The sequence below is a fragment of the Nycticebus coucang genome, chromosome 1 (assembly GCF_027406575.1).
Source record: "Nycticebus coucang isolate mNycCou1 chromosome 1, mNycCou1.pri, whole genome shotgun sequence".
Taxonomy (NCBI): Eukaryota; Metazoa; Chordata; class Mammalia; order Primates; family Lorisidae; genus Nycticebus; species Nycticebus coucang.
In genome coordinates, this window is record NC_069780.1 from 146,746,455 (window position 1) to 146,773,773 (window position 27,319).

At 38.5% G+C, this 27,319-nt stretch overlaps 1 protein-coding gene across 2 annotated transcripts in view; it reads right to left on the reverse strand.

Moving 5' to 3' along the window:
• The window catches only part of NDUFAF2 (NADH:ubiquinone oxidoreductase complex assembly factor 2), a 278,588-nt gene that overhangs the window by 46,137 nt on the left and 205,132 nt on the right, over positions 1–27,319 (reverse strand). The window contains exon 6 of one of the 2 annotated variants that reach the window (XR_008379755.1): positions 18,910–21,016. The exons of the other annotated variant lie outside the window; for it this stretch is intronic. The gene's annotated coding sequence lies outside the window, so the exon portion shown is untranslated. Of the gene's footprint in view, positions 1–18,909; positions 21,017–27,319 lie in introns of those variants that run through there. 2 annotated transcript variants of the gene reach the window in all.

Consider the following 27,319-nt stretch of genomic DNA (forward strand, 5'->3'; position numbering starts at 1 on the left):
TGCAGACTGGGCAAGAGACTTGAAGAGAAACTTCTCTGAAGAAGACAGGTGCACAGCCTACAGACATATGAAAAAATGCTCATGATCTTTAATCATCAGAGAAATGCAAATCAAAACTACTTTGAGATATCATCTAACTCCAGTAAGATTAGCCCATATTACAAAATCCCAAGACCAGAGATGTTGGCGTTGATGTGGAGAAAAGGGAACACTTCTACACTGCTGGTGGGAATGCAAATTAATACATTTCTTTTGGAAAGTTGTTTGGAGAACACTTAGAGATCTAAAAATAGATCTGCCATTCAATCCTATAATTCCTCTACTAGGTACATACCCAGAAGACCAAAAATCACATTATAACAAAGATATTTGTAACCAGAATGTTTGTTGCAGCCCAATTCATAATTGCTAAGTCATGAGAGAAGCCCAAGTGCCCATTGACCCATGAATGGATTAATAAATTGTGGTATATGTACAGCATGGAATATTATGCAGCCTTAAAGAAAGATGGAGACTTTACCTCTTTCATGTTTACATGGATGGAGCTGGAACATATTCTTCTTAGTAAAGTATCTCAAGAATGGAAGAAAAAGTATCCAATGTACTCAGCCCTACTATGAAACTAATTTATGGCTTTCACATGAAAGCTATAACCCAATTATAACCTAAGAATAGGGGGAAAGGGGAGTGGGAGGGGGAGGATGGTCGGAAGGAGGGGGAGGATGGGCGGAGGGAGGGTAATTAATGGGATTACTTGTAATGCGGTGCATCTTACAAGGGTACATGTGAAACTTAGTAAGTGTAGATTATAAATTTCTTAACACAATAACTAAGAAAATGCCAGGAAGGCTATGTTAACCAGTGTGATGAAAATGTGTCAAACGGACATGATTGCAAGAGGGACTTTACCTAACAATTGCAATCAGTGTAACCTGGCTTATTGTACCCTCAATGAATCCCCAACAATAAAAAAAAAAATAATAATAATAAAAAAGAAAATGTGTCAAACGGTCTATAAAACCACTGTATGGTGTCCCATGATCGCTTTAATGTACACAGCTATGATTTAATAAAAAAAAATTACATTATTAGGTCAAAAGCTGAGGGAAAACAGTTGGGGGTATAGCAAGTGTGAGAAAACAAGAGGAGTGTAATAATTTAAAAAACTAAGAACTTGCACATATTAAGCAAGTGACAGCTGAGATGTATTGAGGGCTCATTTATTTATTTCAATGCAAAGACTGCTATCTAATTTCTATCCCATTTTGGGATTAGGAGACTTTTATATCCAGGTTCTATTTATTTCTAAAAACTTACTGTACCAACATGAAGGAACTGGAAAGATAGGAAGCTAGCCTCTCAGAGCAAAAGCAAGGTGGCAGTGAAGACTAGAGGAAGGATGAATGCTCAAAGGGATGTGCTCCAAGGGGAACATGTAATTTGGGTCACGTAATTAGCTGGATGTTGTCAGTGCATATCAAAACACTCCTGCTGCAAATGCACAGACGATTTTTCAGAAATGATACATTGGGAATACATATTTTCCATAGATTAAACAGAATTATATTATTTTCCTATCAGTGGTTCAGAGAAATAAAGGTTGTATGAATTTATTACAGTGTGGAAGTGGAAATTGTTAAATAACTGTAGACTTCCTAAACTATGAACCTAAGTGGGAACTTTCTAAATACCACGCAGAGCAGTGACATCATTGTTTCCCTAGTTACCAAAAGTGGAGGCAGGAATGAATAAGCTAGACATCAACGCAGTATCTAACAGGGTGGGAGTGTTATTACTTTTTATGCCCATGAGATCTGTAATCCCTATAACTCAATGTATGGTTACTCAAAACATGTAACTAAAACATGTCTTGGGGCCTGTCAAGTCACTGCTATGGCATTGGCAAAATATGTTCTGTGTTCATTTAACTTTGGTGGGAGCTGAATGTATTAATAGCTGGTTCATTGGCCATACCTAAAATCCTGAATTAGGGTTTTGTATGTATGTCAACACACACACACACACACACACACACACACACACACACACACACACAAAAATATATATATATATATTGTATTTTACAAAGAGCTAGTAGATAAGTATCTAGTAAATATCACAAGATTTTAAAATATGTATGTGCTTATTTAAATAATACAATTTATTCCTTTTAGTTAAATGGTTCATTCCTTGTAGTTACATGACAACTACTTCTGAAGACATTCTGAGGAGCTGAAACAATCCTGTTCCTACCTTGACATGAAACTCAACTTTACTCTTCCTTTGTGCTTATTGTAATATGTAAACATCAAATAGTCATTTTTTTTTTTTTAAAGGTAATTCTCTTTGACAATCATCTTTATTACTTGTTGGAGCAACCCTAATAGGTAAACCCGAATGATTATTCTCATCTTAGAGCAGGCAAAACTAAAGATTATAAAGTTTAAATGGTCTATGCAAACTCAGCTTTTACTGTTGCTGTAAACATTTGTTTTGGATTGGATGTAAGATTAGCAGCCAAAGAGGATGGACTCTGAACAGTCCTTCATCCTCGCGTCTAACATCTGGGGAGCTGTATCTCAGTGCCAAGCTTGATATACATTAACTAGAAGATAAAGTGCACTATGGCTAACAGACACAATACCAAAAATTCAGCTTCGGTAACTAGTCATTGTGCCTGAAAAAAAGATATTTACTACTAGAATTGTAGAACAGCAATTTTTTTTTTTTTTTGCAAGAATCCTCCTTTTTCACAATTTATCAATGTTAGATCATTCGGACGATAATTTTTCTAGTCTTCAGTTTACCTAACAATAAGTTTTCAGTTATTTCAGTTTAGCTTTTCCTTTCAATCAGAACAACATCTTACCTGTCCTTTCAGTTCATGATTCCCAAATAAAAGTTTAACTTCTTTTCAGAATTTTTGGACTGTGCTCTATAATCATTAATCTTATAAAAATCCATGCAGATGAACAGCACAGAATTTCTTTAGCTTTAAAAAAAAATTTAAAGAAGGGTGGCACCTGTGGCTCAAGGAGTAGGGCGCCCGTCCCATATGCCAGAGGTGGCGGGTTCAAACCTAGCCCCGGCCAAAAACCAAAAAAAAAAAAAAAAAAAATTTTAAAGAAGACACAGCATGCCTTTACCATGCACAAAATGGCAAAGGAAATGGCTGAAAACCAAATCAACTGGTTGAAATAATGGATCAATTGATAGGATGTTTTAGGCAAAGCATTTTCAGACACGAATCTCCATTATTTTCTACTATATGTTTCTTTTTTATTTTTAGTTCTGATAACATCTTTTAAAATAATTTAAGTTTTACTAAATTTATAGATTATATAAGAGTTTAGCAACTCAAACAGCTTTAGCAACCTTGTTACAAACATCAACTTCATTTCTCACTCTCAACCTACCACCATAACTGCAGGCAACCATTTTCAATCCTGGTAGTAGAGTCTCTTGTTTACCTTCTTAGTTCTAAATAAGATGATTATTCTGTGACTTGACTTTTTCATTTTAGGAATTATCTGTTGAATCCCCACTATGGAAGATGAGAATTTAGTTATCTTTTACTTCCCATTTCTCTATACAAATACACACTTTTAATCCCCCATTGGGCTCTATGACAATTTCAGTTAGATCTCTGTTCAGCATTCACATTACTTAAATGCTATTCCCACCTGTGCCACATAACATACTATGATTATATTTTCTTTCCTACATGATTTTTTTTATTGAGCCTGAAGTATGCAGATTTGGATTAATTACAATTTGTAATACATATGTGTGTACTTATCATTGGTCTATGAATGGCCTTTATTTAGTCATTTAATTAGCTGTTTTAATAATATAATTAGCTTTCTTGATCTGACACCTAAAATGAAAGATAGAGACTTTAAAATAACTTTCATCTAATCATCTTCTCTACACATACAATCTATCCATCTTGCTGCCTCCCTTTACCTAAACTAATCATGTCTTAACTTGTTTTTGTCATGTCCTTACTTTCTTTCTTAGGTAACATTATCTAATCTATACATATGTATTCCTACATATAGAGATACACAGAGCAAGTAGATAAAAAGTGTATTTTCAGAGTTCACTGTAATGGAAAACTTTGTAATTAGGAGAACTCTTTTGCTGATAACAAATTGAAAAGCTATGTAAAACATAGTTTTTAAAATGTTGAACATTTAAAATGTTGAGATAACAATGCAGTGAATAATTGCCAGGCTGGTGTCAGGGAGAAGACAGACACCCAGAGAGGTGAACTAGTAATTTCGGGTGTGTTCCCCTTAGTCACCTGCTGATTCTGGAAGAGGTGACTGAAGAGGATAGAAAGCTTCTGGCAGACTCAGGACAAAACTGTGTTCAGTGCCCACCAGGGAGGAACATAGGATATCACCAAGCTTTTAGACTGAGATCTTTAAACGATAAATCCTAGGAGTGAAGAAGGAAAGTTAAGGAGGAAAGGAGGAGGAAAAAAGGAGTAAAGAAGGAAAGTAAAGGAGGAAACAGACTAGCCCTCACAGAGATTGCAGCCCACCTGAAATTTTCTCAATCCGCTAAGAGATCAAGGTGATCCAATATTGCCAATGTTCTAAGCAGTCTACTGGAAACAAACGAAAATATTCACCAGAATAGGATGACCTCTTCTTAGACAACAAAGTATCTCTACATGTCTACAGGTTTCATATGAAATGCCTGGTATTCATTCCAGATAACTAAGTATATTACAACATGACGAAAACCAAGATAGACAACAGAAAATCGAGGATCAAGATAATGCAGTTATCAGATGTAGACTTTAAAATAATTATACTTGCTATTTTCAAAGAAATAAAAGACAAGATTAATTTTGGTAAAGAACCGAAAACTATAAGAAAAGACAGAAAAAAGTATTAGAACTTAAAAACAAAATGGTGAACTAATACCTTTTGTAACAACTTGGATGGAACTGGAGAACATTCTTCTAAGTGAGGTTTCTGAGGAATGGAAAAACGACCACCACATGTACCCACAAATAAATTGGCACTAATCAATCAACACCCATGTACACATCTGGCAGTTATACTAAACAGAAAGCAAGCAGGTAGGACGGGGCACGAGAAGAGAGGCAAATTCATACTTAATGGGTAAAATGCACTATCCAGGTGAGGGGTACACTTGCAACTTTGACTCAAATTATGCAAAAGTAGTTCATGTAATCAAAACTTTTGTGCCCCTGTAATATTCTGAAATAATAAACAAAAAATTAAAACTTCAAAACAATAACATATTGAGTCCAAAGAATAGGTTTAATAGCAGATTAAACCCAGTTGAAAAAGAGTTAGTGTAATGAAATATTGCCAATGTTCTAAACATTGCCAATGTTCTGACAAAAACATCCTAAATGAGTCAATGAATCCCCAACAATAAAAAAAAAAAGTCAATAAAAAAAAAATCCTAAATGAGGCAGAGTATGGTAGCGTACCCTTATAATCTTAGCACTTTGGGGGGCTGAGGTGGGAGGATTGCTTGAGGTCAGGGATTTGAGACCATTCTGGGCAAGAGTGAGACCCCCATCTCTATTAAAACAAAAAAATTAGCCGGGTGTTGTGGTGGGTGCCTGTAGTACCAGCAAATTGGGAGGCTGAGGCAAAAGGATCTCTTGAACGTAAGAGTCTGAGGTTGCTGTGAGCTATGATGATGCCATGGCACTCTACCATGGCACCAGACTGGGACTCTGTTTTAAAAAAAGAAATGCTAAATGAAGCAATATTAGTTGCAGAAAACAATAGAAATAATGTTTTTTGGTGTTAAAATATAGAGAAAATTAAATCATGACAAATGATAAATAAGTACCTGGAATTTAAATGTTCTAAAGAATTAGGGTTGTCCAGAAAGAGATGAAAATACTTTATACAACAGCGATGTAAATTATAATCTCTAGAATAACCACAACAAGAAAAGTAACAGAATGCATAACTAATGAGGCAAAAGGATTTTTTCAAATTTGTTTTGATGTATATAACATTTTGGGCTTCCTTTTTTCACTTCTGATAAAATTACTAAGATTTGGCCATGCATTTATTTACTTTGACGGCTGTAAAAAACCAGTTTATTTATCCACTCTCCCAGTGATGGGCAGTTTTGGGGTTGTTTCCTAGTTTTTGCTGAACAGCGCTATAATGAATTTTCTTGTGCATGTCTCCTATTATACATATTCAAAACTTCCTCTTCCCACATAGAAGAGGATTGCTGGGTGGCAGAGTATGTTTCCCTTCAGATTTGAACAGTAATGTCAACACATTATAATTTTGAAAATCCCACCAGCAACATTCATATAGTATTTTATGAATCTACATCTTATCCAACATTTGTATTATTCATTTAAAAAAATTTTACCAATAAAAATTGTTATATTGTCATGGTCTTGATTTGCATTTGCTATTCATCAGCAACACTGAACAATTCTTTATATATAATTTATTGCTAACATGTAAATTTCCTCTTCTATGAAATACTTCACATTTCTTGCCTGATTGCTGAGTTGTTTGTGGCCTGTGTTTCTAGAAGATCATTACATATTCTTTTTTTTTTTTTTTTTTGTAGAGACAGAATCTCATTGTACCACCCTTGGTAGAGTAGCCGTGGCGTCACACAGCTCACAGCAACCTCCAGCTCTTGGGCTTACGTGATTCTCTTGCCTCAGCCTCCCGAGCAGCTGCGACTACAGGCACCCGCCACAACGCCCGGCTATTTTTTTGTTGCAGTTTGGCCGGGGCCGGGTTTGAACCCACCACCCTTAGTATATGGGGCCAGCGCCCTACTCACTGAGCCACGGGCGCCGCCCAAGTGTCTTTATTTTAAAATGTCTTTTTTTCCTTCGGGTAAATACCTAGCATTACCTTGAGGTCTACTTTTAGTTCTTTGAGCTATCTCCATACTACTTTCCATAGTGGCTGTACTAGTTTGCAGTCCCACCAACAGCGTATGAGTGCTCCTTTCTCTCTGCATCCACTCCAGCATCTGTTGCTTTAGAACTTTTTGATAAGAGCTAATCTCACTGGAGTTAGATGATATCTCCTTATAGTTTTGATTTGCATTTCCTTGATGATTAGAGAAGTCAAGCCCTTTTTCGTGTGTTTGTTGGCCATGAGACCACCTTCATCTGAAAAGTTTCTGTTAATGTCTTTTGCCCAGTTTTTAATGGGGTCGTTTAGTTTTTTCTTGCTGATTTGTTTGAGATCTTTGGAGATTTTGGTTATTAGCCCTTTGCTGGATGAATAGCACACACATATTTTCTCCTTTTCTGTAGGTTGTCTATTTACTCCATTGATTGTGTCTTAGGATGTCTTTTGATGAGATATCTTAATTGTAATAAGCTCTGGACAACTTTTTAGTTTTCTATAAAGCTCATAATGGTCTTTTTTGTAAGATCTGTTTACTTTTTAGTGGATTTGTTGCTCATTTAATCCAAATCTTTCCCAAAGTGTGCAAATTTCCTCTTGACATATTCCAATTAGGTGTTTGATCAATTTTGAAGAAGTTCTTCAAATAGCCTTCTGACCTATTCCAAACCAGACATGTTCCTTTGAGTCTGTGTCACCTTAAGGTCTCCCTTCTCCATCCTGAAGACTCTACTTCTGTTTCTTGGGTCCCAGGTCTTCCTCTTTCTTGCTTTACTTTCTTCTTCTGGTGGACCACATCCTTTTGTAGCTTCCTGAGAAAGGTACAAGGAAGCCAGATTTTTAGAGATCCTCCATTTGTCCTCACTCTTTTGGAAAGGCATTGAATTAAAATTAGAAATCATTTCTCTTCAGAAATTTGACATAATTGTTCCATTATCTCATGGCATCTATTGTTATATTTTGAGAACTTTGGGGCCATTCTTGATCCTATTTTGAAACTCATTTCATTTCCCCACCCCTCTGGTGATCACAAATTTTCTCTTTGCTCAAGGTTTTGAAATGTCATGATGAGATGATACAGTGTGGGTCTTATGTTAGACCATTGTGCTGGGCACGTATGACTTTCAGTTCTAAGAAATAATCTTTTTTTCTTTCTTTCTTTTTTTTAGACAGTATCACTTGTCACCCTCAGTAGAGTGCCGTGGCATCATATCTCACAGCAATCTCAAACTCCTGGGCTTAAGTGATTCTCTTCCTTCAGCCTCCCAAGTAACTGGGACTACAGGCACTTGCCACAACGCCTGGCTATTTTTAGAGACGAGGTCTCACTCTGGCTTAGGCTGATCTCCAACCTGTGAGCTCCGGCAATACACCTGCCTCAGCCTCCCAAGTGCTGGGATTATAGGTGTGAGCCAACATGCCTGGCCCTTCTAAGAAATATACTTGTTACTTTTTAAAAATTTCCTTCCATCATGTAGGGATCAAATCTTCTAAACTGGTCGTCTATCTTTTCTCTCCTACTTTCCATAGCTTTGTGTCTTTTAAATTTTACTTTCTGGGATATTTCCTAAATTCTACCTTCTATTTCTACCTCCTACTTTATCCAAACACCCTTCATATTTGCTGTCCCAAATTTAATTGCCAAATTCGTGTTTTCTGAATTTTTTTTCATGTAGCACCCTGTTCTTCTTTTTTTCTTTTTTTGTAGAGACAGAGTCTCACTTTACTGCCCTCGGTAGAGTGCCGTGGTGTCACATGGCTCACAGCAACCTCCAGCTCTTGGGCTTATGTGATTCTCTTGCCTCAGCCTCCCGAGCAGCTGGGACTACAGGCGCCCGCCACAACGCCCGGCTATTTTTTTGTTGCAGTTTGGCTGGGGCTGGGTTTGAACCCACCACCCTCGGTATATGGAGCCAGCGCCCTACTCACTGAGCCACAGGCGCCGCCCCACCCTGTTCTTCTTTTATGAACGTAACAAGTTCTTTTATATTTCTGAACATACTAAAGATGGTTTGCATCTACCTGAAGCATGCTGATTTTCTCTGAGTGTGTTTGGGTCTCAGTCATATCAGAGCTTTCCGTGGCCTTCTGGTATTCCCCAACTGTTTTGCTCAAACCAAAAGTTGTTCACCAGAAGGCTGATTAGAGACTCTGTGCATAAACATGTAATTTGTTGACTACGGTCTTCATTCTGGGGCAATCTGGTTTGGCCCATTCCTTGGGGGATTCCCAAGGTCAAGACTTTGGTTCCATTCCTTGGAAACTAAGGGTGTTAGTTCTTTACTCTCTCCAACAGAAGATTTCTATTTTTCTGCCAAGAGCATGTTGATTTGTCAGCCAGCAGTCTGGGAGCTAAGAGGGTCAGAGGCAGTTGCTGCGCAAAGTGGGAAAAGGGATAAAAGAATAATTGCTTCATTAACACACTGTCATTGAGGCCTTAACCTCATCTTCATCCTCACTTTCCAGAGATACCTGGGTCTTGGGGGATTTTGTAATGTAAATTGAGTTTCTGTTCAGCTCTCCTCACTGCCATTTTAGGATTCTGCTGTCTCCAGTATGTTAAGTCAGTACCTAGATGCTTTCCAGCCTCCAAAATTTTGAGGCTTTTGTCTTTTTTCCTGTACCTCCTTTTATTTTACATTGTACCTTTAACTGAAAATTCACTTAAGCTTTTTAAAGGATTGTCAGATCAATTTAACAAACATATATTGAGCATCTATATATATTTTTCCAGGTTCACAGATCCATGCAACTTTAGTGGATCTGTGGGCTTTGGGCTGTTATTAAAATGCTGGTCTGGAATGATAGATGTTTCTCAAGTTTCTGGTGTTCTTCTCATGAGCTCTGGGCTACTTTCTCCAGCTCGGATGTTCTTCCTTCATTTATTCTTCAGTCTCTAAGGTACCATTAGTTCTTTTTCTCATCTTTCATCAACTAGAAATATCTGTTCTCACCTTTTCCTTTTAGAGTTAAGAATATAACCTATTTCTGAGTATGCCATCTTTCTATATAAAAATCCCTCCTTTACCAATCTGCAATAAATAGAAAGGACTTTAAACTCCATCTAGTAACTAAAATTACTGCCAATTTGTATTCAAGCTAAAAATGGATCATCCTCCCCACTATAACTGGGCAATGCCATGATTCTTCCTGTCATATACCTGGCCATAGTGATTCAGAGCTACTACAATTAATTACTTTATACATTAAAATGATTATTATTTATTAGCACCCATTGTAGAGCAAACACTGTACTAGGAGTTTTCATATGTGTCAGACCGTTTAGCTTTCTGGAAGCATAATGTCTGGATTCCACCTCTACCTGTTATTAGCTATGTGACCTTGGATGAATTATTTCTTTGTGCTTTGCTTTCTCATCTGTAAAATGACAGTTTTCTCTTCTGTAAAATGAATATTAGTATGTCCCCCAGAAGACCATTTTGAAGATTATCTGACTTATATACATCAAGTTCTTAGTATAATACCTGGCACATGATAGTCATCATGTATTATTTATCTTCATTACTATTACATTATCGTTTTTTTTTTTTTTGCAGTTTTTGGCCAGGGCTGGGTTTGAACCCACCACCTCTGGCATATGGGGCCGGCGCCTTACTCTTTTGAGTCACAGGCACTGCCCAAAGAGACAGTTTTGTTTTTTCAATTTAATTTTTTTTTTTTTTTTTTTACAGTTTTTTGGCCGGGGCTGGGTTTGAACCTGCCACCTCCAGCATATGGGGCCAGTGCCCTACTCCTTTGAGCCACAGGTGCTGCCCCCATTATCATTGTTTTTATCATCATCTCACATAAGATGAAGACATAGAATTTTTGTGTGTGTGTGAGTCTCACTTTTTTACCCATGGTACAGTGCTGTGGTGTCACAGCTCATGGCAACCTCAAACTTTTTGGACTCAAGCGATCCTCCTGCCTCAGCCTCCCAATACCTGGGACTATAGGTGCCTACCACAATGCCAGCTACTTTTTCTGTTTTTAGTAGAGACGGGGGTCTCACTCTTGTTCAGGCAGGTCTTGAACTCGTGAGCTCAAGCAATCCACCCGCCTCGGCCTCACAGAGTGCTAGGATTACAGGTGTGAGGCACCGTGTCCAGCTCAAGAAATAGAATTTATAAGAAGTTAATTTATCCATAGCTTTATAATTAGTGAACAGCAGAGGTGGACTGCAGAATCAGGCAATTCTGATATCACCTTTTTCAGAGTGCCAATATAGCACATGTCTATTTAAAAATGTGGTTTTTAAAGTCTTATTGATTAAACATTTATTATTTGCCAACTATGTATGGATAACATGGAGTCTAAATTGAATGAAACAGATTGGCAGGAAAACTTCACAGATGAGAAGGGTAATTGGGCAGGTGTCTGTGCAATGGGGCAGGCTGGCACAGGGTGTCAGCCAGGGTAGGGAGAGGATGGTGTCTAGGTGGGGGTGTGGGGCAAGATGTAGCACCTGCAGCCCTGGCAGGATTTCAGAGCCCAAGGAAGGTGATGAGAGCATTAGTGTGGCGAAGGGGAAGCAACAACAAAGGAAGATAGGTCACATACAGGGACACTGACCACATTAAAAAAAAATACATGGAATTGAGGGTATTGGTATGACATACGTATCTGTTAAAGAAATGATATCATAGTTTATAACCGCCCCACAAAGAAAATTCCAAGGTCAGATGACTTTGGGGTAACATTCTCCTCAACATTTAATGAAAAAATAAAAACAATTCTATGCAAACTCTTCCCCCAAAATAGAGGAAGAAATACTTCCAAATTTATTTTATGAGGCTAACATTACCATGATACCAAAAATCAAGCAAAGATATTATAACAAAACTATAAACCAATATCACTCATGCATGTAGACACAAAAATTCTAAAAAAACATATTAAATATAACAGTATGTGCATCATAGCCAAGTGGGGTTTATCCTGAAAAATGTAGAGTTGGGTTAACATTAGAAAATCAATCAACAGACTGCACCAGGCTAACATTTCAGAAGAGAAAGGCATAAGATCATCTTAATAGATGCCAAGAGACATGTGGTAAAGTCTAGCTGAGATTTTGCTCCGCCATGCCCAGGGCAACTTCTGTTGAGAATCATCATTTTAGAGGAAAGAACATAGATAATTATCTTCTTTCCTTGAGGATATGAAAAGCTGCGACCCCGCAGCCATTCTTTGTTAGATGCTGTTCAAGTATATATTCTAACTTTTGATTATCTTACCTAAATTTCTAAGGCTATAACTGAACTCAGTGTTCCCCAAACTCTGTTCCTTGGAACACTAGCAGTCATGGAAGGCCTTTCTTGAAACCTTAAAATGCATTTTAACGTGGTAAAAGTTCTAACTCCAGGGAAGAGATCATATTCAAGATCTTTTCACTTCATGTGAATTTTAATCATTGCTGTCTTTTTTTTTTTTTTGTAGAGACAGAGTCTCACTGTACCGCCCTCGGGTAGAGTGCCGTGGCGTCTCACGGCTCACAGCAACCTCTAACTCTTGGGCTTACGCGAGTCTCTTGCCTCAGCCTCCCGAGCAGCTGGGACCACAGGCGCCCGCCACAACGCCCGGCTATTTTTTTTTTGTTGTTGCAGTTTGGCCGGGGCTGGGTTTGAACCCGCCACCCTTGGCATATGGGGCTGGCGCCCTACTCACTGAGCCACAGGCGCCGCCCTCATTGCTGTCTTATTAGGGCAAACTATTCTGTACTTACTGTGACAAGCATTTCATTTTGACCCATCCATCCATCCGTTCTTGCTTACATATTGTATAATATATATGGGAACGTACAAAAATAACAGCACTAGAGCAGTGTTGGAGGAAGGGTAGATGTCCCAGACTCTCACCACGACATGATACAGTAATTTTTAAATACGACTTTTATCATGACCCTCCTCTGCCCATGTAACTCCCTACACACGCCAACTCGGTATCCCTATGATGGAAACTGGCAACTTAGGCCCCCAATTCTTTGGTTTTAATGTCTTTTAAATTCATAAAATGGGCTCGGCACCTGTAGCTCAAGTGTCTAGAGCGCCAGCCACATACACCAGAGCTTGTGGGTTCGAATCCAGCCCGGGCCCACCAAACAATGACAACTACAACCAAAAAATAGCCAGGCGTTGGGCTGAGGCCAGAGAATCACTTAAGCCCAAGAGTTGGAAGTTGCTGTGAGCTGTGATGCCACAGCACTCTACCCAGGGTGACAGCTTGAGACTCTGTCTCAGAAAAAAAGAAAAAAAAAGAAATGTTTACCCCGGATTAACAAAAAAGAATAAGTTGTCGAGAAAATATTTAAAACTCACAGAAGAGGTCAGTCGAAAACATACTTTCAGTTGTTCCATAGAAGCACTTTAAGGGCGTCTCTCCTTATACCAACAGAAAGCCACGTGGTAGAAATGAAACTTCTACTGGTGTTTGCTAGCACAGTGTTTCTTTCTATAAACATGGAAAATATATTAAAGAGAATTGTGTCCTAGGAGAGGTGAATCTATAAAGAGGCTGGGCATCAAGTCGTAAACCTACCACAGGAAAACAAAATAAAAAGGGAAAACCCAGTAGAGCATTTTCCTTTGGTGTGTCCAGGGCATTGGTGACTTATTCTTTACGCAGAGCACTGTACTTCTGGGAAGTAAATAGTTTAAATAAAGCAGTAAAATGTTTAAAGCACCTTTTGAAAGTTACAATCCCTGAGGAAGATAAACTATCTTTTCATTGCAAAAAAGAATTCAAACACATCTGTTATAACAAAGGAACAAAATGAATTATGGTATGGGTAATATGCTGAACTCATAAAAAAAGTGTTCTCTCCCAGCCTGATCCTGCATAAGTAATTTCTCAATTAAAGTTCCTTTTCCTCAGCATTTGAAATAGTTCTTGGATGAGAAAGTAAAGTAGTCATGCTAATTGCATCAGACCAGTGGTCATTTAGTGTAAAGAGGAACAAAACTAGCTAAGCCAGAATAGTGTCACAAGCATTATTTTGATTCTTCCTATGAAGCTTTAGAACAAAGTCTATATAAACAGGAAGATACTGAAATCATTTTACTATAATGAACAAAGTCTATATAAACAGGAAGATACTAAAATCATTTTACTATAGTTTATGACCTCCCCAAAAAGAAAATTTGGCAAAATCAGGTCAAGCTCTAACCAAAATACCTATGCTTTGAAGTAGAGGTCCATCAGAGTGATAAACTTGCACTTCAGTCTTTTTTTGAGACAAGAGTCTCAAGCTGTCACCCTGGGTAGAGTGCTGTGGCATCACAGCTCACAGCAAACTCCAACTCTTGAGGTTAAGTGATTCTCTTGCCTCAGCCTCCCAAGTAGCTGGGACTACAGGCACCCACCATAATGCCCAGCTATTTCTTTTCTTCTTTTTAATTATAAACTTTTTATTCTAGTTTGTTTTGAAACCATATATCATATGAATTTTTTTTACATATACATGTCTTTATTAGGTTTCCATTTTTTGCCTTCACAAAATTAAAGAGGCTTAAGATTTAATAACAATAATAATATTTAAGGACTAGAAACAAAAACCTCATAAGAATGAACAAACATAAATACATTCAGAAAAGAAATCAGAGAATTGCTGCTTTGAAATATTAAGCAATAATAATAATAATAATAATAATGATGCAAAGACAGTAACATTCACATTGTCAAATAAGAGTATGTCTATTACAGAATGCTTTGACTCTGAGATTCAGTATGGAGTCATCAGTTAACTTCTTATTTTTTTTCAGTCACAAAAAATAGACAACTAATATTTATAAATAAAAGTAAAAGATAATTTTTTGGCAGATCATGCCAAATCCTATAGACAATAGAAAAAGAAGAAATACTTCAAAATCATTCTACTTGATCTGGGTACACCTGATATTAAAATTGGAGAGAATATATTATTACAAAGGGGAAATTACAAACATATTTCTCTTATAAATGAGGATGCAATATCCCAAACAACATATTAACAAGTTGAATTAAAAATTAACGTTTAAGTAATGTACTTTGGTCAAAATTAAATCTAATTTATGTGAGAATTAGTCACTGTTTTCTTTTCTTGTTTTTTTTTTTTTTTTTCTTTTCCTTTCTCTTACCCCCTCCCTCCTTCTCTGTCTGGTCTCCCCTTCTCCTAGGCCCCACTGTGTCATTAATTGTCCTCATATCAAAACTGAATACATAGGATTCATACTTCTCCATGCCTGTGATGCTTCACTAAGAATAATGTGTTCCACCTCCATCCAGGTTAGTACAAATGCTGCAAAATCTCCATTTTTATGGCTGAATAATATTCCACAGTATACATATACTACAGCTTACCAATCCATTGCTGGGTTGAAGGACATTTAGGTTGTTTCCACATTTTAGCAATTGTAAATTGGGCTGCTATAAACAGCCTAGTACAAGTGTCTTTATAATAAAAGGTTTTTTTTCCTGGATAGATGCTCATAATGGGATTGCAGGATCAAATGGGAGGTCTAGGTTGAGTTCTTTGAGGTTTCTCCATACTTCTTTTCACAAAGGTTATATTAGTTTGCAGTCCCACCAGCAGTGTAAAAGTGTTCCTTTCTCTCCACATCCGCACCGGCATCCGCAGTTTTGAGATTTTGTGATATAGGCCATTCTCACTGGGGTTAGATGATATCTCAGGGTGGTTTTAATTTGCATTTCTCTAATAATTAGGGATGATGAGCATTTTTTCATAGCTTAAGCGATTCTCTTGCCTGAGCCTCCTAAGTAGCTGGGACTACAGGCATCCGCCACAATGCCCGGCTATTTTTTTTTTTTTTTTCTTTTGTAGAGACAGAGTCTCACTTTATGGCCCTCAGTAGAGTGCCGTGGCCTCACACAGCTCACAGCAACCTCCAACTCCTGGGCTTAAGCGATTCTCTTGCCTCAGCCTCCCGAGTAGCTGGGACTACAGGCGCCCGCCACAACGCCCAGCTATTTTTTGGTTGCAGTTCAGCCGGGGCCGGGTTTGAACCCGCCACCCTCGGCATATGGGGCCGGCACCTTACCCACTGAGCACAGGCGCCGCCCACCCGGCTTTGTTGCAGTTGTCATTGTTGCTTAGCATACCCAGGCGGGGTTAGAACCCACCAGCCTAGGTGTATGTGGCCAGTGCCCTTACTAACTGAGCTGTGGGAGCCGCCGCACTTTAGTATATTATCTATTCTGTCCATGTTCAAAAGGCAAACAAAAGGCCCAAATTATAATTGTAAATGGTCCTATAAAAACACTAATATTGCCTCTACTTAGGGCATGAAGGAGGCAGTAGGAAAAATTGTGGAGGAAATAGAGTATTACACTGATTCCTCAAAATTATTAATTTCTATCATTCAGGAAACAGCCTTTCAAAAATAATGTTAATTAAGCTGATCTAATCCCATCCCCTTTTTACAATAAAGTTATAAAAACCTGAGAAATTACATACTCATTTGTACAAATAATTTTATTCCAAAGTATATTTATCAAGGGAATGCACATTTATTTGGGACTTAACATCCTACCTGCATTGCCCTGGTCACTGTGGATGAAATACATAAAAGAAATAATTCTTTGCCCTTTAATGGCTTTTCACTCTCTTAATTTTGGAATTATAGACAGAGTTGCTTTTACAGAGATGGTTTAAAACTAAAACACATTTCATTTTCTTGTGCCCTTGGTCTGGTTTTAGTATCAGGATGATGCTGGCCCTGTAACATGAGTTTGGAAGCATTTCTTCCTTTTCCATTTTTGGGAACAGTTTGAGTGGAAATGATGTTAGTTCTTCTTTAAAAGTTTGGTAGAATTTAGCAGTGAATCCATCTAGACCTGGGCTTTTGATGGGAGATTTTTTTTTTTTCGTATGGCTTCAATCTTTTTACTCATTATTGTTTTCTTCAGGTTTTCTATTTCCTTGTGGTTCAATCTTGGCAGGTTGTATGTACCCATGAAATTTATTAATTTCTTCTAGATTTTCCAAATTGTTGGTGTACAGTTGCTCATAATAGTCCCTAATGACTCTTTGTATTTCTACAGTCTCAGTTATGTCTCTTTTAAAATTTCTTTTTTTTGTTTGTTTGTTTTTAAGAGATGGGGTCTTGCTCTATGACCCAGACTGGAGTGCAGTGGCATGATCAGAGCTCACTGCAGCCTCTAACTCCTGAGCTGAAGCCATCCTCCTGCCCCAGCCTCCTGAGTGGCTGGAACTACAGGTGTGAGCCACTGCACCCAGCCTCACTTTTCATTTCTGATTTTATTTTTTGGGGAGTGTCTACTCTCTTCTTTGCTTGGTCAGCTTAGCTGGTTTGCATGACCTACTTCGTCTGTTTTTTATAGTCTTTTGTATAAAGTCTGTTTTATGTGATATGAATATAACTACTCCTACTCCCTGTGGTTACCAGTTTCATGGAGTATCCTTTTCCACCCCTTAACTTTTAGTCTATGTGTTCCTTTATAGGTGAAATGAGTTTTCTGTAGGCAGAATATAGGCAGGTCTTTATTCTTTATTGATTCGGTATGCTTTTGTTTTGTCGGTTGCAAGTAGCATTTTTCTTAATTTCAGATTAGTATGAGGGTATATACGTAATTGTTACATTGTGTTTGTAAAATCCAAGCTGCACTTGAGTCCCTCACAGGTAGTGTGCCATATACCCTACATTGTACCTTTTAGGAAAGAACTTACCAAACCACCTCCCTCTTCCCTCCTTGTCCCCTCCCCCTTGAATTTAATCGTGTTTTTCCCTCTTGTGGGCCTGTAGTTGTTGATCTACTAGTTTTTGTTTTGTTTTGTTTTTAATTGTTAAATCATAGCTGTGTACATTAGTGCAATCAAGAGGTACAATGTGCTGGTTTCATATACAATCTGAACTATTCTCATCAAACTGTTAACGTCGCCTTCATGGCATTTTCTTGGTTATTATATGTAGATATTTGTATTCTGCATTTAGTAAGTTTCGCCCATACCCATTCTAAGATGCACGGTAGGTGTGGCCCCACCCATTACCCTCCCTCCACTCTAACCTCCCCCCCCTTCCCCTTTCTTGGCCCTTTCTCTCTCCTAAGATTCAAAAGCAAAACTACAACATAATTATTTTATCATTGTCAAAAGGAGAATAAAAGTAGGAAGAATAAAGGCATGAACAAGCTGAATTTTATAAAACATTTCTTCATGATAAGAATCACTAGTTTGTGGATTTTTATTTTCAAATTCAAGCCCTAGAAACTTTCTTCTGTCTGCCATCCTAAAACTAGACAGAAGAATCAAGAGGAGCATTGCCTACAATAGTCTGTAATAGTTAAGTAATGATCTGGACTTGTACAACCAAGTCCAGCCTTCAACCTTATCAGATGGAGCAGGGGCAGCTGCTGGAATGAGGAATAAGGAATTTGCTATTACACACGAATAAACCTGTGGAGATACTAAGTTCATTAATGTTCTTGTTGGCAGGAAACAAAATGACTTAAGAGGCAGCCAAGCTGAATTACAGGTTTGATTTACTTAAGTGATACAAGCTATGGGGACACGGCATTTTTTTTATACCAGCCTCAAGGCAGGCTTGATCTCAAGACCTCATAATTCTTCCTCTCACAGTAAAATTCAGTTGTATTTCTCTGTGGTTTCTCCACTGTGGTGAGGGTGTATGAGAAGTCTGGACTAGAGAAGTAAGAAAATAGTTTTATAAGTTCAAAAATATCAGTTTATCAAAAGCAAATAATGGGAATACTAGATACCTTTGCTTCTTAAAAAAAAAAAAAAAAGGGTGGCGCCTGTGGCTCAGTTGATGGGGCGCCGGCCCCATATACCGAGGGTGGTGGGTTCAAACCTGGCCCCGGCCAAACTGCAACCAAAAAATAGCCGGGCGTTGTGGCGGGCGCCTGTAGTCCCAGCTACTCGGGAGGCTGAGGCAAGAGAATCGCTTAAGCCCAGGAGTTGGAGGTTGCTGTGAGCTGTATGAGGCCACGGCACTCTACCGAGGGCCATAAAGTGAGACTCTGTCTCTACAAAAAAAAAAAAAAGCATATACTTCCATATTAGGATTCACAATAAGAACATGTAGCTTCACTCTGATATGCAAGGTTGACCTGTTGTAAACAGACTGAAATACTGAGCTAAATGTACTATTTCTTTGAAATAGAAAGGATCACCACATCATAATGCGACTATGTGAATGAGGATAAGTGGATGTCACCATCCAAACCCTTCCCACCCTTTGACACAACATAATCTGATGTCAGTTCAAACTTCTACCAACAATTGGGCAAACTAAGGCATTACCCACTTATGACTAAGAGTGATATGAGTGAACTGCAGTCAACAGACAAAAATAAATAATGAAAAGCTGCATAAATAGTTCGATTTTGAAGTCTTTGGTTTAATCAAACAGAATGTGTTCTAAAAGTCAATATGGCTATTATAATTCTCAAAATCTTCTCAGTCTAATTAAAAGCCAAATGCAAATCACCAAAACACACAGAGAAAAAACAGAAGCTATGTTCTCGATTATTTTCTAATGCACCAAATCATCCAGGAGGATGTGCCTTTTTGGCAAGGGACATGGCAATTTTGTTTTCACTTTGAGCGCCAACTTTAACCAGTTGTTTATTTTGAGGCTTAAACTTAACGGGTCTCAAACAGAATTGCTCATTTCCCTCTCTCTTCTGCTCCCCACCTGCCACACTGGTGCCAAAGTTACAGCTGCCACCCACATCACCACCAAGCCAGAACCCGAGAGTCATCAAGAGTTCCTCTCTGTGTGTTCCAGGGCCCATGTCCACATCCTCGCCACTGTACATCCTGTCCAGCAAATTAACCCACCTCCTGCTCTTAATTTCTTCTGCCACTACCATGACACATCCTCATCTTTCAGGCCTAGGTTATTGCAACTGCCTCCTAATTGCTCTCTGAAAGCCTAATTACGTGTTCTTTCAATATTCCCCCTACCCTGGAGTTTTTCCTGTCCTATTACCCAGTATTTAAATATGAATGTACCATCTCCCTCCTGCTTACTTATTGCCTAAGGACTGTGTGCCTTCACTCTTGCTATTCCTTTGCCTAGAATGTCCCCACAATCTTGCTAGCTAGCTTTTACACTTACTTTGTTCTAACATTTTCTCTATCAAACCTTTTCTGCCTCTATGAGGTTGAGTTAGGGGTTTTCTCTTCTGTGTTTTGTTTTCTTCTAAATTCTTTTAAGGCTAGCCATGTGAAGCAGTGGTGTGGAGAAGGATCTCGTGCTTCTTGTATCACCTGAGACTCCATGAAAAGCATTTGACACACTGCTGTAATTTTTTTTAACATGTTGGTCTTCTCTCCTTACCTATGAATAAAGGGCAAGCTCCAGCTCCTATTCAATTCACCTAGCACTCAGAAAGGGCTTAATAAGTTGAGTTGTGCTGTATCACTGATTCTTCATCTACCCACTGACATTACTTGAGAAACTTAAAACTACTGAGGCCTGGGCCCCACCCTAGATCAATTCAAACTGAATTTCTTGAGGTAAAGTTCAGGCACTTGTATTTTTAAAAAATGGCCCAGATGATTCCAGTGTACAGTCAAGGTTGAAAACAACTGTGCAAAATCATTTATCTGGAAAAGGTAGTTAAAGCTACATCAAGGAAACAGGAAGTTTGAGAATCTTTGTGAGTGCAGAAAAATTCTGGCTTCCAGAGTGGTGGCTTTTTTTTTAAAGAGGAACATAGTATTACTTATCTGTGGCTGAGTAATAAACTACCCCCAAATTGAGCAGCTTGAAACCTCCAACATTTATCTCATGGTATCTCTTGGTCAGGAACCCTGGCATAGTTTAGCTGGGTCCTCCGGCTCAGAATGTCTCACAAGACTGCATCCATGGTGTCTGCCAGCATTTTAAAAGGCTTTACAGGAAGGGAAGAGAGTGTGCATCCACACTCACTCACATGGTTATTGGCAGGATTCAGTTGCTCACTGACTGTTGGCCGGAAAGTTCCTTCAGTTCCTCTGCCTTTCATTAGGGTGGCTCACAGCATGGCACCTGGCTTCCATTAAGGTGAGTATGTGACATGGCAGTGTCTGTGGCTCGAGGAGTAGGGCGCTGGCCCCACATACCGGAGGTGGTGGGTTCAAACCCGGCCCCAGCCAAAAACTGGAAAAAAAAAAAAAAAGTGAGTATGTGACAGAATGAGAGGGTGAGCAAAACAGAAGCCAGAGTTCTCCTGTAACCTAATTTTGGAAGTGACATGCCAAGAGTTTTTTCATACTGCAGTCACCAAAAGCATGTTATTAGCTCTAGCCAAAATTCAATGGGAGGGCACAAATACCAGAAAGTCAGTGTTATTGGGTAGGCCATCTTAGAAGCTGACTACCACAGACATTTAATGATACTTGGCTTAAAAACTAACCTAAAGGAATTCCACCTGGACTATATTAAAATTAGGAATATGCACATCAATAGTTTCCTTGTAAAACAATATGGTACAGTACGGTTTGGTAGAGATGAACTAAAAGCAAACTGACAGATGTATTTATAATAAATTTATATTTTTGTTAATTATCAAACTATTTAGATGCATTAATGCCATTTAGACAATTATCAAGGTAGGTCAGCTTGCATAACTCCTACTTTCTAATGGCCTTATAAATTAGGTCAGTGTGCTTTCCAAAGATTAAAAGTACTCCTCCTTTTCCTTAACATTTTCCTAGTTTATACAAGTTCAAAGAAAATAGGCCTTGGCTGAGCACAGTAGCTCATGCCTATAATCCTAACACTCTGGGAGGCCAAGGCAAGAGGATTGCTTGAACTCAGGAGTTCAAGACCAGCCTAAGCAATAGCGAGTCCCCCATCTCTACTAAAAATAGAAAAATTAGCCAGACATTGTGGCAGATACCTGTAGTTCCAGCTACTTGGGAGGCTGAGGCAAGAGATCAAGAGTTTGAGGGTGCTGTGAGCTATGATGATGCCACTGTACTCTACCCAAGGAGACAGAATGAGACTCTTGTCTAAAAGAAAAGAAAGAAAATAGGCCACTTTACGGACTCAACACAAAATCTGGTTTTAGTAAAGGGCAGACAGCAGTAAATCTAAAAGTAAAATAGACAAGTTAATACACTGATACTAAGCTGATGAAAGTAACTTATTTTGTTTCCTTCTCATTTTCAAAGGAAAATCCAGTGTATTGAACAGTTTTGAATATTGATGTTAAGAACCATAATTTAAGCCTTCCTCAAAGGTCTTATCAATATAAAAGTATTCATTCATGTTCAGGCTGCTTACTATTTAACGCTAAGAATGCAAGTTAAAATTGCTCAATGGTATTTAGCAAAAGTACATAAACTACTAAAAGTGAAAAGAAACCCTTAAGGCACAAATGACTTGCACTTTTGAAGCCTGATTTTGACAGCACATTCATACAAAATCCTAAACTATGAATTTATATTTCAACTACCAAATGCCACCTCATAAAAATCAATTCATTTGTGGTGCAGAGAAAGCACTAGCCTTCTGGATTCAAAGTACTGCCTTTGATAGCACCTTTCTCCTTGAATCACTTTCTAAATATCTGATCAAAAATATTTGTAGCTTGCAAAACCTGATGTGATTTATAAAAGGATATGATCATAATGCAAGATTATAAAAGATGTAACTGAGAATTGGGCATTAAGTACTTTAAGTATGAGCAGAAATTACTTATGAAGAATCTATTATAGTTTTCTTTTTGAAAGATTAAACAGCACTGTTGGAGAAAACCCTCCCTTTCTTTTAGCTAAAGTGGCAATTCTTTTTTTTTTTTTTATTGTTGGGGATTCATTGAGGGTACAATAAGCCAGGTTACACTGATTGCCAATTGTTAGGTAAAGTCCCTCTTGCAGTCATGTCTTGCCCCCATAAAGTGTGACACACCAAGGCCCCATAAAGTGGCAATTCTTAGTGACATGATTATAAGCACTAAGATCAGCCATGATCAGCTTCTGTTGCCCAATATAAACAATTCTGTGTCAACCACTGTTTCATTAGACATGAAGATTAAAGTTGGTAACCTAAATACTGTTGAATCCTTACAGCCCTTTAACAACTGAAAACAGGTCACCAAAAATGTAGTAAGCTTTCTTTCACAGAAGTATGAGTTAGCGATTCTAAAATCACTTTTCTTTGTATTCTAGTCTTGAGCAAATAAATGAATATAGTGAGGGTAATGGCAGCCAGGTTTGTTTCTCTTGAGGAAGTTACAAATATGGAAAAGGGGAAGACTAGGAAGTAGTGCTAGACTGTAATTGAAGTTATCAGTATAAATTCCATGTTTTTTAATAGAAATATGGGTTATCTGTGTATGTACTGTCTGCTGAGAGAGACCACAAGCAATAACACACCAGTAGCAAAAAGCAAACTTGGCACACTGATCTTGGTTCCTGAATACCACTCTCCATGGAAAGGAAACGAGGCTTCTTGGAGTATGGTTGATTCCAGGTCTAGGGTGAGAAAAGTATATAAGATGAGCCTGAACATTTTGTTGTACCAAAAAGCAAGAAAGGGCTCAAAGAATGATGAGGACACAAGTAGAGGACATTGACAGCCTGGGGTTTCCACTGGTCAAATGTGGGGCAATGAGAACATCAAAATAAATACTTATAGTAACAGTTATAGGCCTGTTGACTAAGAACCCATGAGTCTATTCTGTCATAAATAAGTGAAAAAAATAAGTGAGGGAGAAGGGGAAACTCTTCCTTTCAGTAGAATGTCAACTAGTAAACTGATGAAATGAGGAAGTTAGAAAACCAGTCACTCACATAGGGCTTGGGAAGATGGGTAGGCAGGTTTAAAGGTTTTATTGTCAAGCATTCAGTTTCTAGAGGGTCCAGTGACATGCCTAGAGCTAATTCTTACTATTGATATAATTCTCTGCTGTAGACAGCATCACCTTGCTCTAGAATACCAGGGGCCTGTGCTGTGATTCCTCCACTGGACATGCCATAACTTCCATACTACATTTTTTCCCACCACTGACTCCCTAGGGCCTGTTGGGTCATGTGATCCAAACATGAGGGCCACTTTCACTGAAGCCTGGAATAGTTCCAGAGCCTTTTTCTGATCTGGGCCCCACGTAAAGCCGGCAGCCTTCCATTCACTTGGTGTATGATCTGGAGCATTAATCCTAGTTGTAGAATGTATTGCTTCTAGAACTGAAAAGGGCCTACCAAGTTCTGTACTTCCTTATTGGTGGTAGAGGATGCAAGTACAATGATTCATCTTTCACTTTGAGCACTGGGCCTGTGAAAACTCCACTGAAGTAGCTGGCCCCTGAATCTTCACCCGCTGGCATGCACATATCTTACTCAAGCCTTCAGCATACTAGCCATCTCCTGCTCTTCCTGTCCCATCAGTAGGATGCGATCAATAAAATGGATCATTATACTAAGTATTCTGAGGGATACTGAGATGATCCAGATTTTTGCATATTAAGTCAACAAAGCCTGAGGTAAAATTCAGGCTGAATGAATATCGTTGTCTGTTCTACATGAAGTTGAACTATTTTTCATCCTCTTTTCCAATTGGAATGGAATAAAATGCATTTGCCAAGTCAATGACTGCATGCCAAGTACCTGAGGCCTTTACTGATCTGATCTAGCGCAGTCCAGCACAGTGGCTACAGTCAGGGTTGTTACTTGTTTAAGTCGGCAGCAGTCTACATTCTAAGATTCATCCAGACTCTTTAGGAACCAGCCTGGCATATTAAAGAGATAGGATTGGGATGACCACCCCTCCTCCATCCTTCAGGTACTAAATGGTGGAACTGATCTCCATCATTCCCCAGGATGCAACAGTGTGTTTTTTTTTTTTTTTTTTGCAGTTTTTGGCCAGGGCTGGGTCTGAACCCACCACCTCCGGCATATGGGTCCAGCGCCCTGTTCCTTTGAGCCACAGGCACCGCCCAACAGTGTGTTTGTTTTACTGTTTTGGCAGGAGTGGGAGACAGAGTGTTTCATTTGGCTCTTCCCATTATGATAGGTCTTAATCCACAGACCCAGGCACTTTTAAAAAATCCACCCCCAGAGAAAGATTTATAAGGAAGTTGAGTCAGACTAGTAAGAATCATTAGGCTTGCAGAGTGCCATGGCTCACACCTGTAATCCTAGCACTGTAGGAGGCTGATGCGGGTGGATTGCTTGAGCTCAGGAGTTCAAGATCAGCCTGAGAAAGAGCAAGACCTTGTCTCTACCAAAAACAGAAAACATAGCTGGGCATTGGAGTAGGCACCTGTAATCCTCCAGTTATTGGGAGGTTGAGGCATGAGGACGGCGTGAACCCAAGAGTTTGGGTTACTGTGAGCCATGATGCCATGGCACTCTACCCAGGGTGAAAGACCCTATCTCAAAAAAAAAAAAAAGAATCATTAGGCTCTTCTAAGGAATTAGTACTTTATTTTACAGAAAATAAAGTGGGGGGTAAGGAGAGGGGACACAACACAGGTTAATGTATTCAAATATATTACATATGCATTGTATATACACATGAATAACCTATAGACCCTTACGTTGCTTTAACTTCCTGTGGTATAAAAGGGTTTAGCAGATTTGAAAACAGACAACAACAAACAGTGATTCCTGAGGCTGGGTGTGGTGGCTCACAACTGTAATCCCAGCACTCTGGGAGGCTGACACAGGTGGATTGCTTGAGCTCAGGAGTTCAAGACCAGCCTGAGCAAGAACAAGACCCCATCTCTAAAAATAGCTGGGCATTGTGGCAGGCACCTGTAGTCCCAGCTACTTGGGAGGCTGAGGCAAGAGGATCACTTGAGCCCAAGAGTTTAAAGTTGCTGTGAGCTATGAGGCCATAGTACTCAACCCCAGGGTGATTAAGTGAGATTCTGTCTAAAAAAAAAAGTGATTCCTGGATTGCATATATAAAAAGATGTGGCACTTTACATATATTGTAAAATGGTCAGAAAGTGCTGACAAACCATTCATACCTTTTAGGGTATAAAAGTTTAGGGGAAACAGACCCAAATTTATTTTCTAACTATTTAGAAAACCTTACTGTGGCACAGGCAATCAAAAGTTCATTTAAATTGTACTATTACTAGTATAAAACTTTTCTTCTACCATTTTTATGTGTGTTAAACATGCATTTATAGGCTAAATGAGGAACTCAACCACTATTTAAAACACTAATTCCACAAGAATCTAGGTAATCTCCCAACAATCAACTTGTGTTATCTATAGAATACAACCTTTTTATTATAAAAAGGAAGCTATATGTTTACTCATTAATGTTACAAAAATGGGTCGAGATGGATTGCTTGAGCTCAGGAGTTTGATATCAGCCTGAGCAAGAGCCAGACCTCATCTCTAAAATAACACCTGGGCGTTGTGGCAGGTACCTGTGTTCTAACTACTTGGAAGGCTGAGGCAAGAGAATCTCTTAAGTCCAAGAGTTTGAGGTTGCTGTGAGCTGTGACACCACAGCACTCTACCAAGGGTGACATAGTGAGACTCTGTCTCAAAAAAAAAAAAACAAAAAGGTATTATCAATAATATTTTATAGATATAGGAACTCAGGCAAAGAAATATTAAATGGTTTCTCTGGTCCACATAGGATGAAATGTGAACTCAGAACTAGAGATTAAATCAGTTTCTTATATACCTATATTCGTTAACCAGACAACTCTGTATCTATACTATAGTCCAATAAGAGAATACACACCCAAAACCTAGAGATAAAAAGAATCTCAAGAGAACCCTGTCCAACTTTATGTCTAAAGGCACATTATTACTATTATCTGCTCATTACCAATAGGAGAAAATTAGACGACCAAGGTCAAATCTCAGGAAAACTACAAATTCAAAGCCTCCAGAATTCTACTCAACGTATTCAACCATGCTGACTTATTATACTTCAAGAGGACATACATGAATCAGAATGGAGTTTCTGAATTTCAGACTGTTTCACTTCCTGCTTTAAACCAGGAAACCTAAAAACATAAACTGCGAATTCAGCAAAAGCAATTTAAGAATTTGGGACTAGTATATATTTAAGTGAGGGACCAGGATATGTCTCTAAGTGATGATTTAGGAAACTGTATTTATAATCTGGCACCAGTAAATTTTTGATCACTTTTTAAACTAGATTTCAAATATACACATTATACTGTGAGGGCTATTAAAGACACAAACTAGTTTTTAGAATTAGACTTTGGGATGCAATATTAAATAATTTTCTATGTTCCACAGTTCTGAATGAGAACTAATGGCCCTTAATAGTTGCAAGATTTAAAAGTAAACATAAAAATTAGGATCATTGGAAGAACTTTACTAGCCAATAACTACTTGTTACTTCAGGGGTCTCCATAAAGTTCTGAGCTTCAAATACTTTACCTACCGGTAACCTATAACTCATCTTATTTCACAAAGGATTTAAAGACGTCTTACTGCATGATCATTTACAACAATGATA